Genomic DNA, 15,108 nt, shown 5'->3' with positions numbered 1-15,108 from the left:
AGTCCTGGCCTTCAGTTTGATGTTGGGACTAATGAGTTCTGGCCTTCAGCTGCTCTTCCCTTCTAATTAAGGTTCCCTTCTAGAACCTTCTAATTAAAGTTACTAGAAACTGTGCCTAGTTTAGAGGATCAGAGGACGGGATTATCACCTGTTGGCCATTGACTGCAGTGTATTTAAGCCTACATGGCGTTAGTAAAGGGGACTTTCTGAACCAGCATTTGGAGGTCCGTGTGTCGGTCTGTCTCTGCGTATGTCAGTTTGTCTCTGCGTGTGTATTCTCAACCTCCAGCCCCTTGCCCGAAGCTCGTGAACTGGGTTCTAGTGCACAGAGCGCAGACCCAGGGGCGCGGTGCACGGCAAGTGACCACACCCTTAAAGAAAACTGACTCCTTCCCAGGAGCCATCAACTCTTCACAGCTCCTCAGGAGGGAGGCTTGTGAACCCCCTCCTTTCCCATGAGCCTTGGTCATCCTGTGCAGACAGACCTTCTACCAGTCTCTTTCCCTCCATAGATGGGTCCCCAGCTCCAGGATGGACCCCAGCTGATCTGAGGAATGGGGTAGGACCTATATCCCTCTTGTGAGGGAACAGAAACAGGGATTAGCCAGACCTCCTTCCTTTGTTCTGAAAGCCTTGGGTTGTTTCTAATAAGTAGGACACTTGAATTGGGAGCCTCCTATTGGACACCACTCTGAGCCTATTCCAGATGCATTTCTGCCAGGCTCTATCTTGTTTCCTTTGCTTGGTGTTTGGTTTAGTTTGTTGCAGTGCTGGAGATGAGACCCAAGGCCTTACAATGCCTTACTCTACTGTTGAGCCGCACCCCAGCCAACAGACAGTTCCTCATTCGTGTACTGTTTTCCACCTCTCTGTCTTTGCACAAGTCCTTCTCTGCCCCGGCATCCTTCTCTGTTCTCCTGTCCACTCCTCACTTGGCTAGACCCATTTCCAGTGTCCATTCTCCCTGACCTTGCCAGACATGGCACTTCATGTCTTGTGATTTCCAAACAAACCTGTGGCCAGGAAACTAGAAACTTCTACAAGAAAAGAGCCGGGGGGGGGGGGGGCGACAGGAGAGGGGAAGAAAAAAGGAGAGAGGGAGGGAAGAAAAAGAGAGGGAGAGAGCCTTGCTGCTCCAGTGCCCTTACAGCTATGAATGTTTGAGGGAGTTATTGAACCTGGTATATTTTCCTCACCTTTAATATAGGACTCTGAGGACCCAGGTGAGGATTGAACTACTGAAGGCAGGACCACAGTGCCTGATGCACAGGGACTTATTCTTCTCTCTCCACACCTCTCAGCCTGTATCTTGTTGCTTTGTACTTGCACAGGGCCTGACCCCAGGAATTATTTGCTGAACTTGACAAGTTATGAATGACTCTTGCTTGTCATTATTGGAACTCTGGATGGGGACGGGTGAGACTTCAGCCTTGAAGAAAAATAGAAACATCGCCAAGTGCATTAAGCACTTTAATTAAAGCCTCCTCCACGCCTCCACGCTGTCTGGCTGCTGCCTTCTGCCCTTGTTTCTATTTGAGAGCGGGTGACACTTCTGATGACCAGAATTGGGGACCGCTCGCTTTGGCCTGAGTCCTGCACCCATGTGCTAGACCTAGTGACTTCCCACGTGTTTTCTGGTCACTTAAGAGGACACCTTGAATAGTGTCCTCTTGTTGAGTGTTAATGTGTGTTGTGGAGCACAGTTTATTTAAGTTGACTGGCCTTCCTTGCCCTTAACTCAGGATGATCAGGGCTTTGAAGCTAGCCTGGGCTACTCTGTGAGACTCTGTCTCAGAAACAACCAACCAGGACTGAAGAAATGACTCAACAATGAAAAGATCTGCTTCTCCAGGCCACTCGATTCCCAGCACCCATACAAGGCAACCTCTGGTGGCCAAAACTATAAGCAAATAGACTTATGTTGTTTTAAAGCCAGTAAGTGCATGGTAATTTGTTATAGCAGCAAAAGTAAACTCATACAGACAGTAAATATTTTAAATAGAGAGGTGGGGCTTCTAAGAAAGTGTCTGTAAAGCCCACAGATGGTCCTGAATCTCAGGAGAAGGGACCTACGTTATGAGTCCAAGGACTCAGTCACTGGCTTGAAGCAGCTAGTGGAAACCTAGCCTTGGAATTACAGTAGAGAGAGGTATATATGGCTGCCATATACCACAACCCTATTAAACCATGAAAAAAACCGATGTACAGAGAGGGAAAGAGACTTACCAAGGTCACACAGCTCTTAGGCTAATGTGAGGCTTTGAATCAATGGAGACAGACTTTAAGATATACACAATCTAGTCACAATCCTTTCTTTGGATATCTTTGAATAAAAACTGCTTTGAGACTTCTTTTGAATTAGATAGAATGTATGTAAGAAAGGTCAACTAGAAAAAGATTAAGGTGGGGGCTGGAGAGATGGCTTAGGAGTTAAGAACACTGGCTGCTATTCCAGAGGGCCTGGGTTCAGTTCCCACATGGCAGCTCAAGACTGTAACTCCAGTTCCAGGGGTTCCAACACCCTCACACAGACATTAATACAGGCAAAACACCAATGCACATAAAATAAAAATGATAATTTTTTTAAAAAAGATTAAGGCATAGCATTGGAAATGGTGTTGGAGAAATGAACTAGCTCAAATATAATGAGTTATTGGTAAGAATATAAATCAAATACAACCTGTAATAGAGCAGAGGACAGGATTCACAAAAATCAGGGGACGGGAGCACAATTTAGTGGAAGAGCACTTAGCGTGCATGAGGCCCTGTGTTTCATCCCTGACATGTGCATCTGTGCACTCAGATACTAAGTGCTATGCCAGTCATCTTTCAATTGCTCTATCCATGTACCCAAGACACACAAACTTAAAAAGAGAAAAGGTTTGCTTCAGTGTAAAGTTTTGGAGCCTTCAGTCTAAGGCCAAGGTCAACATAATGCATCATTGGATGTGTATGGAGGTGGCGGCCTGTTTTCCTCTTACTCAGGGACTGAAGAAGAGAGAGAAGAAAGACCAATGTCTCACAAACCCCTTTGAGGGCCTACACCCAAAGAGCTAAAGTGTCCTGTAGATTCCATCACCTCCTGATAGCATCAGCTCCTGGGGATCAAGCAACCCTTCAACACTTGAGTCTCTGGGGAACATTCCAGATTCACGCTATAATACTGCCCCTACACTTGGTCTCTTATAAGCATTTCCTCCCCCCAAAGCTTTCATATCTCCACCAAACATCGTCACCAGGATGCACTGCGAACAACCAAAGTATCCATGCCATAGGATGATGTGAGGATGGATTGTGCTGTATCCAGACGGCCTCTGTCACTGAAGAAAAAGGACAGAGATGTGATATGGACCCAAGGGAAGTAGCAAGATATAGAGGGGGATTTATGAGTCTTGGGAATGGGGCTGAAGACATGGCTTAGTGGTTAAAAGCACTGGATGTTAATCCTGGGGACCCAGGTTCAATTCCTAGCTCTCACATGGTTGCTCTCAGCAATCTCTGACTCCCGTTCCTGGGAATCCAACACCCTCTTCTGGCCTTCTTGGATATCAAGTATGCACATGGTATACAGACAGACAGACATACAGGCAAAATATCCATAAAAATTTACTAAATAAATAAATAGAGACAAGGGAATCCCACAAGTTCTTGAGTTAGCCTGGCTTATGCAGTGGCAAAGAGCCCCTCCCTGTCTCAAATAAGATGGAAAGACCAGCAATGGCATCCTAAGGTTGTCCTCTGACCTCCACACTCACTCCCCAACACATACACATTAAACAATTAATTAAATAAAAATGTTGGGACAATGTCTGAAAAAGAAGGTAGGTGTGAGAGATAACACAGAGAAAGGTGTACAGGCCACACCTGTGAGTGTGCCCACTTGTGGTCAGAAGTCTAGAGGATCTTGCCTGAGTCTGTTACCTAAGTGTGATCAGAGGTCTGGGGGATCTCGCCTGAGTTTGTTGCCTGGCCTAGTCTAGAACAGTCCTGAGGTTCTGGAGAGTTGTGAGCAGAGCGGCTACAACCATATCCCTGCTGGAGGTGGCCTTGGACAGTCTGCCCCACTGGCTTCCAGACTGTCTTGCTGTGGACAGCACAGGCCATGCGATTCCTTGTGAGCTAACTGCCTTTTCGACCAGTGTTCCTGATGCTTTGCCATATGGAGATCCTGGATCTGGGCAGGCTGCTCTGCCAGGGAAGAGTAGGAGACTGGTTGCAAGCAAGCCTTCCTTCAGTGAAACTCATAACAGCCCTGTAGCTGCAGGCCACCAATAGTTTGAGACTGTCTTTAACCCAGAGCCTGCTAAGTGCCTCCATTCTAGCTGGCTTGCCGCTTGATCTGTGGCCTCATCCTTCCTCACTGTCAAACCCTCTTCCTTACTTGAAACTGCACTTTGTGAAGACCTGAGAGCTGAGTCACACACCAGCATTGCCAGAGGGCAAGAGAGCTAATTTCCCTGAAGCAAACAGTACCAAGGGGAGGGGCCAGAGGACAAGTCCCTTCCTCTTCTGCTCCACTCCATGCAAGCTCCCTTCTTGGTGTCCATCCAGCATGTTCCTCACGTCAGGGATGAGCAGGGTTGACCACCGGACAATGATTACAGGGTACCATCCCCGTGTGGCTTCACAGCTCCCTCTACCTCTAAAGGAGCTGCACTCAGCCACCTCTCACGGAGCTTTTAGACGAATCCCAACCAGCCCTGTCCGAATTGTCAAGTTGAGAGGGAGACTAGGCAGGAGTATAACTGTGGCTTCAGGAAGCTATATATGTTAGGAATCTTTTAGAATGAGTCAACATTAATTTATTAGAATGAGTCAACATTAATTTATTACTGACTAAACTTAGGATATTAAATAGCATTAGGGAAGGAGAGAAGGGGAGGGGTTCCTTGATAAGATGCTTCCTTGGCACTTAAGGGGTTGAAGGAAGAGAGAAGCAATTATAGGCTCCTCTCTGATCTGGCCACCCCCTCCTCTAACAGCATCCGTGGTCTGATGGGGAACTTCAGCCAATCACATTCTGCTTAGGGTGTGTTCCCCCTGGGGCCATACAAAACAAATAAAAGATCCAGGTGCGCTTGCCGCTTCCTCTTTTGCCCCCTGTGTTCTGGATCACTAGAATCCTGGTTTTGTAAGTTTTCCTTTCTTCTGTTTATTAAAGCTAAATCTTTTATATTAAGCTAGTCTGGTTAATTTTTAACTACCGATCGACCACGCCCTTCACTGGTCCAGTGGTGGAAATAGGTCTTTCTTCCTGGTGTCCTTTTTCCCTAGCTCTTGCCTGCTTCCCTGCTCTAGCTTCCTCCATCCCCACCCCTCTGCTGCAGTTGCTTCAGCCTTTTAGGAAAGACCCACCAAGACTCCCTCAGTGATCCTACCCCTCTTGCACATCCCAGAGCAGGGAGCTGCTTCCTGCCACACTCACTCTTTCAGGAGGTAGCAGAAGATGGCCAGCCCTCAGCAGGACATCATTAGGTCACAGACACTAGCTGAGCAGGTGCAGCCCTGAGAAGTGTGACAATTCTTGCAAGCCAGAGCAGTGAGCTCCTGAAGCGGCAGGTCTCCATGTCTGGAGGCTGGAGAGGGCTGCAGAAACAAGCCAAGTACGGTGGTTGCTTCCGTCTCTGAAATCGAAAAAGAACCTATCTTCTTTTCCTCCTCCATCGAGGTCCAGGACTGTCTTGCACTCTGATGCTCAAATGTATTCCCCACACCCACCCCAGGGCCCACTTGGGCCCTAATTGGCTGGAAGAGATATGCAAATAGGACGAAAAAATATGACTAACCATGGAAGAATAATCAAACGTACATATGTGGCAGGGTGGGGGGGGGGGTCAGGGGGAGAGAACCCTGAGCCCACCAAAGTTGCTAAAAGTTCACAATCAAGTCACATGTCTCTTGGGTCTGCAAAAGTTGAAAGTTTTAAAGATTCAAGCCAGGCATAACACAGCGGTGTTTCTAATTCCAGCACTTGGGAGGCAGAGGCTGGTGGCTCTCTTGTGAGTTCAAAGGCCAACCTGGTCTATGTAGTGAGTTCCAGGAGACCAAGGATTGCATAGAGTAATCTTGTTTCTATCTTCCCTCTTTGTTCAACTGCTGGGGGAGTTTTGCTAGGGAGTGGGGAGTAGGAAAATGGGGGAAATGTGGGTGTATTTCTTTCTGGTGTTTTGTTTTTTTTTCTTTTCAGCTGCTGCTGCTGCTGTGCAAACAGCAACCCCTCAGGAAAACTTCACACCAGGTCTTCGAATGAATGCTCACTTTCAATGACCAATTTGGTTTTAATTAATATTTATTCATCCACATGCTAAACTAGTGTGTGTACATGTATGTGTAGGCTTGGGGTTTTGTTTTTGAGAAGGGTCTCACTGTGTAGCCCAGGCTGACCTCAAACTCATGTTACTACACCCTTCTAAGTGCTACGATTCCAAGTGGGCACCCTCATAGCCAGTTCTAAACCCATATGTATTGAGTGCCTACTGTGTGCTTAGCCTGTGCTAGCCTCCAGAGTTATAAAGTGGAGACAAAGGTGTCACAGGCTGTTCTAGAGCCAGTGGCAGCAAGAAACAGACTAGACACCAAGAAGAACTTCTAAGTGTGACAGCTTAGTGGAGTCCAGCAGTGGAGGGACTGTGTAGTCTTCCTACCAGAGGTAAAGATGGAACAGAGAACATCTGGTCTACATACAACCTTTTGAGTGATGGTCGAACGGGAACAAGAGAAGGGAGAAGTTGTATTTTTCCAGATCGCGTTTGGTGTGCTTAGCAAGAGCCCCACAGAATTTATAACCTGTCGATAAGCAGTAGTTTGATTCTCCAGCCCAGCAGGTTCCTGCTTGACAGGATTGGAGCCGAGAGAGGTTGATGAGAAATAAATGAGACAGGTGCCCAAGCCTTGTCTTTGCTAATAAAAGAAAACACCAGTTGGAAATTGGTCGTGCGCCCGCAGGACGTGGGATAAGAACCTGGGGTGAAGGCAATTCTTTTCTGCCTCAACCCTATTTGTAGAAGGCCCCTGAAGGCGGGCTGGCCAGGCCCTAGTGCAGCAAAGAGCTGAGCTACACTGGCAGATGATTTAATGGGGCCTTGCAAACCCAGAGCTCTACCTGGGCTCCACAGGCTTGGACTCCTGTGCTGGCTCCACAAGCACTTGGACTCAGTGCTTCTCAACCTCTAGGACCCTTTTTCAATTACTTCCCTCTGCCACATGGGGCCTGGGAATAGATGTCTTGTTAGTGTCCATGGGACGCTGGATCACTCTTGGAGATGTGCAGCTCTCGATCAACCTTTAAAGGTTCTTCTGACCCCAGATCTCCCCAACTCTAGCTGGAAGGAATACTGAGGAGGCCCTGGTGCCATTGCAAAAGGTCAGGTCAGGGAGGGTTTCCTGGAGAAGGAGATTGTGGGTTTTTAAAAAAACTCTTTTGGGGCCTACCACCCAGCTCCCAAATAAATGCACAGAGACTCATTCTTACTTATGAATACCTGTCCTCAGTTTGGCTTGTTTTTAGATACCTTTTCTAACTTAAAGGATCCCGTTCTCTTTAACTACATGTTTCCTCCGGGCTTTTTACCTTTCTTTGTTCTTTCTTCCCTTCTTACTCCATGGCTGGCTGGATGGCTGACCCTGACCCCTGGCCTCTCTCTCCTAGATTTCTCCTATTTATTCTTTCTGCCTGTCAGCCTTGACTATTTCTCTCTCCCATCCAGGTATTTTCTGTTTAGCTCTTTACTAGATCAATCAGGTAGTTTAGACAGGCAAAGTAACACAGCTTTACAGAGTTAAACAAATGCAACATAAAAGATACAACACATCTTTTCATCGTTAAACAAATATAACACAGTATAAACAAACATAACACATCTTCAACTAATATTCCACAATAGGAGATGCCTATGATAATTGTAAATCCTGGGTTTTCCAAGTGAAAAAGGAAGAGTCCCGTGGGTGAGAGGAGCTGTGGGTGGGGGGAACTGAGACAGATGGGTCCATGTCACAGAAAACTTTGAACTTGGCCTTCCTGAGGTGCTGAGAGTGCAATTGAGGGATGGTTGGGGTCAGATCTGATTTTCAGGAAAAAGCTTTTCCCAAGAACATTATGTTTATTCCCTGCCCCCCGCCCCCACCAAGTCTCTTCCAGTGAGGAAGGCTGTAGAAAAGACCAACCAAGCACAGACCAGAAGGGGAGTCTGCTGGCTGGCATGTCAACCATGCAAGGTTTGGGAGCAGTGTATAAGCCCCACCTGCCCCTTCTTGTCAAAACCGCTGTCTGCATCATGCCATGAGAAGGGCCAGAAGATGAGGGACCCATTGATGACACAGGTTGGTGCTGCTAGTGTCTTTGACAAGGAACTGGGCCTGGCCTGGGAGCCCAGGGGCAGAGTGGCAGAGTGTGAGCCCCTGGGAGAACCTGTACCAGAACTGCTGTTTCTCCTTGATAGCTGTAGTGTTCCCTGCATCACCCAATTCTCCTGGTTCTGCTCTCAAGGTTAACAGCATGAGGCCTGTGGACAGTTCAGGAGGTCAAAAGGACCCAGGCCTGGATGGGGCAGAAAAGAAGCTAGAAATCATCTGTGTAGGACCAGGACACTGACACGCTGACCCTCAGAGCAGCATTGATGATTGTTGATTGTAGCATCCTCAGCCAGCCCAGAGCCTCCAGCACTTCCTGTGACCCTCAAGCTATTACTCTTGACCTGATTCGGTACTCCTTTGAGAATTTGTTGAGAGCTCAAAATCCTTACCCAGTAAAAGTTAAACACAAATTGCCCACATTGAGCTGACCGTTCCTGTAACATTACTCATCTGGCAATCAACTGACTTCTAAGTGCCCAGCTCAATTTCTCTTCCACAGGTGCTACTGTCCCCAGTTTGTAAGTGGAGGGACCAAGAAAAGGAAATCACTGTCCCATTGGTACTCTTAAGACAGTCCAGTGATGGGGGGGGGGGGGTCAGGAACAGGGTATGGATTGAGGGTAGGCAGACTCACTTCTGGCTGGTCCCGGCTGCAAATAGGGAGCTGATGGCACAGAGGCTGACTACCCCAGGGTGTGAGAAAAAAAGACAGCCCAACATGACTAGAAACTTCATTCTGATAAGGACCATAGTTGGGAAGCAGAGGCAGGAGGATATCTGGGAGTTTGATGTGAACCTGGTCTACATAGGGAGTTACAAGCCAGCCAGGGCTACACACTGAGACCTGTTGTTGGGGGTTAATGTTCATGTACACTGTAAAGATTTGTCACTCGTATTGATTTAATAAAATGCTGATTGACCAGTAGCCAGGCAGGAACTGTAGATGGGGCAACCAGACTAAGAGAATTCTGGGAAGAGGAAAGGAAGAGACACAGTCACCAGACAGATGCAGAGGAAGCAAGATGAGAATGCCTTACTGAGAAAAGGTACCAAGCCACATGGCTAAGCATAGACAAGAATTATGGGTTAATTTAAGTTGTAAGAGCTAGTTAATAATAAGCCTGAGCTAGTAGGTCAAAGAGTTTATAATTAATATAAACCTCTGTGTGTTTCTTTGGGACTGAACGATGTGGGACCTGCCAGACAGAAACTTCCATCTACACCTGTCTCTAAATAAAGAAATAACTTCATGAGACTTTTTTTTTTTAAATTTTTGTTTTGGTAACTGGCTCATACAGTGTCAAGTATAACGATGTGTATCATAATGTCAAAATCTTAGACACCCTTGTTGTAACTCTCTATATGTATACATGCAGACATTGTACAATGCACAGCGATTTCTTACTAGTTGAAACCAGCCAGAGCAAAAGTAAGTTCAACATAGTATCAAGAAAGACTCAATTGCTAAAGACATGACACACTTTAGTTATAGGACATATAGTAATTGAGCTGGGAGTGACCTAACTTTCATAATGCTGGAAGGATCTATGCAAGCCACTGAGAGCAAAAAGTCATCAATGGTCTTATCCAGAACTGGACCTTGAACGCTACTATGCTGACATGCCAGGCAAGAAATGCCCCCTAGTGGAATAATGGTATAAAGGTTATGGGGGTAGTCAGCTACATTTGCACTGGACTTGAGGCCTGCTGCACAGGAAAGAATTCATGCCTGGTACTGTAAACCTGATCCAAACCCACAGCTTGGGAAACCATAAGCCCTAGGGAGGAACCTACAACTATATTCTTGCTAACTGGACATGTGGACAAACTGACTTCTAAATAGTTATAGTTATAGATTAGTGCTGCCCGCAGTCGTGGGCAGAAAAGCTTTTTTCTGCAGTGGTCAGTGGCTCCTGCGGAGTCTCATAACTGGTTAAAATGAAGAGAATAAGTGACTATTGAGTGTTCATTACTAAATGGAACATCTGAGTCAAGTCCCTCTATCCTTGCCAAGGCTCAGGGAACGTCACAGAAGAGGAGAAGAAAGAATGTTAAGAGCTCGAGGCTGGGGAGGAGAGCTGTGAAATGCTGTCTTCTGGAAGTAACAGCTGTTGCACTCATGAATGTACAGCAGCTATGTACATTCCCACTATGCTCTCCCACAAAACTCCGAGCCAGCGAGATCAGTCCACATTCTAGCAGGCAGCACTAATTACAGTCAGTGAGTTACAAATAAAAAAGAGAGGACTTGAAGATGGGAGTGGGGGTGTTGGGTTGCCTGGGAGAGCTAAAGGTGGTTGTTGGGGGTGTGGATCCGAACAAGATACACTATGCACGTGTCTGAAACTGTCAGAGAATAAATAAAATACATCCTATTTTAAATTTTTCATTTTATACTACATTCGGGTGTTCTGCTTCATGCATGTTATGGACCACATGCATAGACTCCCACAGAGGTCAGAAGAGGGTATAACTCCTCTGGGACTGGAGTTCCAAACATTTGTGAGTCGCCATGTATGTGTGTGTGCTGGGAATTGAATCAGGGATCTCTGGAAGAATAGCCAGTACCTTTAACTGATAAGCCAATTCTCCAACCTTTCTTATATAGTTCTTAATTATTCTTTTCATCTTGTGGTGCTGGGAGTAGAATTCAGAACTTCATGTATGTTGGGTAAACATTTTTCCAATGAGCCACATCCCCAATCTCTCACTCATTAAAATTTTTATTATATTTATTTATTATTAATTAATCAATTTTTAGTTATTTATTTGGGGGAAGTGTGTGCCACAGCACATGTATGGTGGTCCAGAGGACAATTTGTGGGAGTGGTTCTTTCTTCACATTTCAGGGACTGAACTCGGGGGTCAGGTGTGATGGCAAACACCCTTACTAAACATCTCACTGACTCTCCCACTTAATGGTTTTATAAATTTCATTTCCATGTCAACTGTCTGATAAGATTTCCTACTGGTGACATTACATGACATAAAATATGTAAATTTTGTGTTGGGTCTTGGATGAACCCTTGATCTGAAATCAAGCACAAGAGAAAGTGATTTGGTCCTGGACAAAGCACACATGGGATGTCTGAGACTCTGCTGACCAGTGTCACCTATTCGGTCCATTGTGGACTAAAATGTCATTACAGGCAGGTGGCAAACTGCAATCTACTTAGAGCAGTGACTAACCCAGAGGATATCAAACACAAGCTCTTAAGACATGATGGCAGAGCTCTCAGTCCTTCCGGCCTCAAGACTGTTATGCTCTTCAAAATGATTGAACGTCCGAAGGAAAATTTCATTATGTGAGTGATAGATGTTGCTATTTCCCATGTTAGAAACCAAACTAGAACTTTAAATTTCGTGTGTTCCAGCAGAGGCAAGGAGGTGCCATAATGAGAGGCAGATGACAATGGTTAGGACAGACGACAACTTGCAAACATCGGTTCTCTCCTCTCCGTGTGTGTCCTGGGGATTGGACTCAGGCTTGGCAACAAGGGTCCCTACCTGCCAAGTCATCTCTCCAGCCCTTAGAATCTTAAACTCTACAGCAGTGATAAACCATGACCTCGGGGCTGGAACAATGGCTCATGGGGACCTGGGTTCAGTTCCCAGTACCTACATGTCAGTTCTCACCCACCGCTCCATTTCCAGGGAATCCAACACCTTTTCTGACCTCCAAGAGTACACACACCCATGTTGTGCACATACATTTATGCACAAACACTCATATAGATAAAATAAAAGCAAACTTTATTTGTAATAAAAATTGTATATGCTGGCATTTCTCAAAAGAAAACAATTTACTAAAAGTGGCTGTGGTGGTTTGAAAGAAAATGGCCACCAAAAGGAGTGTCACTATTAGGAGGTGTGACCTTGTTGGAGTAGGTGTGATCTTATTGGAGGAAGCGTATCCTCTGATACACTATGAGGTAATGAGCTTTGAGGTCTCATATATGCTCAAGCCACATCTAGTGAGACAAACCTACAAGATATAGGAACCTCAGCACCAGTGCCATGTCTTCCTGCACACTGCCATGGCCCACCATGATGATAATGGACTAAGTCTTTGAACTGTAAGAAAGCCACCCCAATTAAATATTTCCCTTTCTAAGAGTTGCTGTGGTCATGGTGGCTCTTGACAGCAATAGAAACCCTAACTAAGACAGTGGCATTAGTCTATATTTGTACAAACTATTAGAGTATCTAACATACATGGTAGGAGTGCTTTGAGCGTCATCAGCCTTCTGTCGCTGCTATGGTTAAATATAAAGGAATCTGGACTCCCATAAAACAAGGAAAATGAAGGCATCCAGGAGCCCCAAGGATCCTGGGGCAAACTCTGGAATTGCTGTGGTCATGTAGAGCAAGAGACCCAGAGCTCTGCAGCTGCTCCCCTGTAGAGGAGACTGCCGGGACCTACATCTCAGCCCAGGGTGCCTCAGTTTTCTGTGGAGAGCCTGGAGCTCAGTAAGCGCTGATGTAGTAAAGGCAGTCTTGCATGATTGGTGTGGAGACTATCTCCAGGGAGGCCTCACTGAAAGACTTATTGTGAGAACATCATAGCTACATCGTGTCCACGATGTCATCAATATGTGGTGTAACCATTCTTTAGATTATGTATGTGGGAGTGGGGTGGGGGTAGGTTCATGTACATTAGTGCAGTGTACTTAGAGGTCAGAAAAGGGTAACAGATCCCCGCTGGAACTGGAGTTACAGGCAGTTGTGAGCAGCTTGACTTGAGAGCTGGGAACCCAATTTGGGTCCTCTATAACAGCAGCATTGTTAAGCGCTGAACCATCTCTCCAGCCATGAAAGAATCTTTTATATTTTTCTTTGTTGCTTTATTTAGTAATCCTAAGGATGGGACCCAGAACCTCACAAGTGCTCTGCACGGAACCACACCTCCGTCCTGTAGGTTCTGTCATCTGAAGGAGTGACAACAGAATCCGCAGCTAGCGGTTGACTATTCCCATTTACACAGCACATGGCTGTCTTCAGCCCAGCGCCTGACACTGCATACAGTGTTCTTCCCAGGTCAGCATCTGCGGGCAACATCTGCAACCTTCCAGGAAATGATCCCAGAGTTCCATGCCCTCTGGGGCCTCCCCAGCCCCTTGAACTCTTTCCAAGGGTGCCTTCTGCCCCCCACTCTGGAACCGTAGGCTCAAAGCAGCAGTGCAGGACCCGTGCCAGTCTCCAGTACGTCACACGGGGCGTACCTGCGTGTGCCTGGACACTCTTCTCCTCAGCATCTGGTGATTAGGAAGTCATTCTCCGTGTGGGACGAGGTCTAATCAGCCTGCCGATAATCAGCAGGCCCAGAATGTGGCCGCAATTCAGGAAAGACGATCCCCGAAGACAAGCACCACTTAAATCCTGGCACTGACCACAGTCCCCTTGGTAACCCATGCTTCTGAACACGATTTAGCCAGTGAGCTAATTGATGTTCTCCTGGGCAGTCAGCTCGTGCCCGGCAATCGAAATGGACGCTAATTGCTGACATCCTTCAGGTAAGAAGCCCTTCGTGTTCTCAGGCCACCCAAGAGGCCCGGAGCAGGAACTGAGTCTCTCAGCAAATCAGTGCCATGATTGCAAATAATTAATCGAAACAAGGTTTGCAAAAAGAATTAATTACGGGACCTATCAGAGGAAATGGTGGCTTCACTGCATGGGAGAGGTTGCCTCCTTATGGAGGTGCTAGCTGGTTTCTCACAGAAGCTCAAAGCAAAGACGTAGGTAATACAAAAATAAATATTTTTGAAGCACTTGGTGTACTTGAAGTTTTACAGAGCTAAACTATGCCTTTATGATTTTTTTAAAAAAAATTTTTTTGGTATGTATGTGTGTGTGTGTGTGTGTGTGTGTGTGCTCATGTGTGTATGCGCATGCACTCAGGCACTCATGCCAAGGCTCACAGGACAGTCAAAGGGCAACTTTTGGGAGTCAGTTCTCTCCTTCCACCATGTGGGTCCTGGGACAAGCTTAGGTCATCAGGCTTGATAGCAAGCTTCTGCACTGAGCCATTTCACTGAACTTAGGCTGTGCCTTTTATAAGTGACATCACCACTCTGAGCCAGATATTTGTCATTTCTAAAGGAGGGGGGCTATCAGTTAGCATACTTTCGTGACAACAAAATATGCCTGAGATAATAAATTTTTAAGAGGAAAAAGTTTGTTTAGCTTTGTTTTGGGTGTTCTGGGCTCTGACCCCTTGGCCCCAGTTGTTTTGTTCTTGTGGTGAGGCAACCCCATGGCATAGAGCACCCCAAAGCCCAAGAAGTAATGAAACAGAAGGAGGGCCCTTAGGTCCCAGAATCCTCTTGAAGGGCATGCCCTCAACGACCTAAGGATCTGCTACTGGGTACAATTTCTTAATGGTTCTACCATTTCTCTATAGCACCCCTGTGGGGATCATGCTTTTAACAGGTAGCCTTTGGGACATTTGAGATCTAAGAAGGCTTATGAAATGGCTCAGTAGATAGAGGTACCTGCTGCCAATCCTGACAACCTGAGTTTGATGGAAGGAGAGAACCTACTCCTGAAAATTGTCCTCTGACCTTCACAAGCATGCAGTGGTGTGTACACCACTCCCCTATACACACACACACACACATGTATTCACAAACATGTAATTTTAACCCTCAAGATTTAAACTACTACATGAGGGTGTAAAGGGAAGCTGGAAAGAACCTTGCACAGAACCCAGATCACCATAGCTTCTTAGTGCCAAAGGGCAGAGGAGAAAGACAGTGT

This window comes from Myodes glareolus, chromosome 3, assembly GCF_982192425.1.
Source record: "Myodes glareolus chromosome 3, mMyoGla1.1, whole genome shotgun sequence".
Classification (NCBI taxonomy): domain Eukaryota; kingdom Metazoa; phylum Chordata; class Mammalia; order Rodentia; family Cricetidae; genus Myodes; species Myodes glareolus.
The sequence above is the reverse complement of the archived record's forward strand: the minus strand, read 5'-3'. Positions refer to the sequence as shown.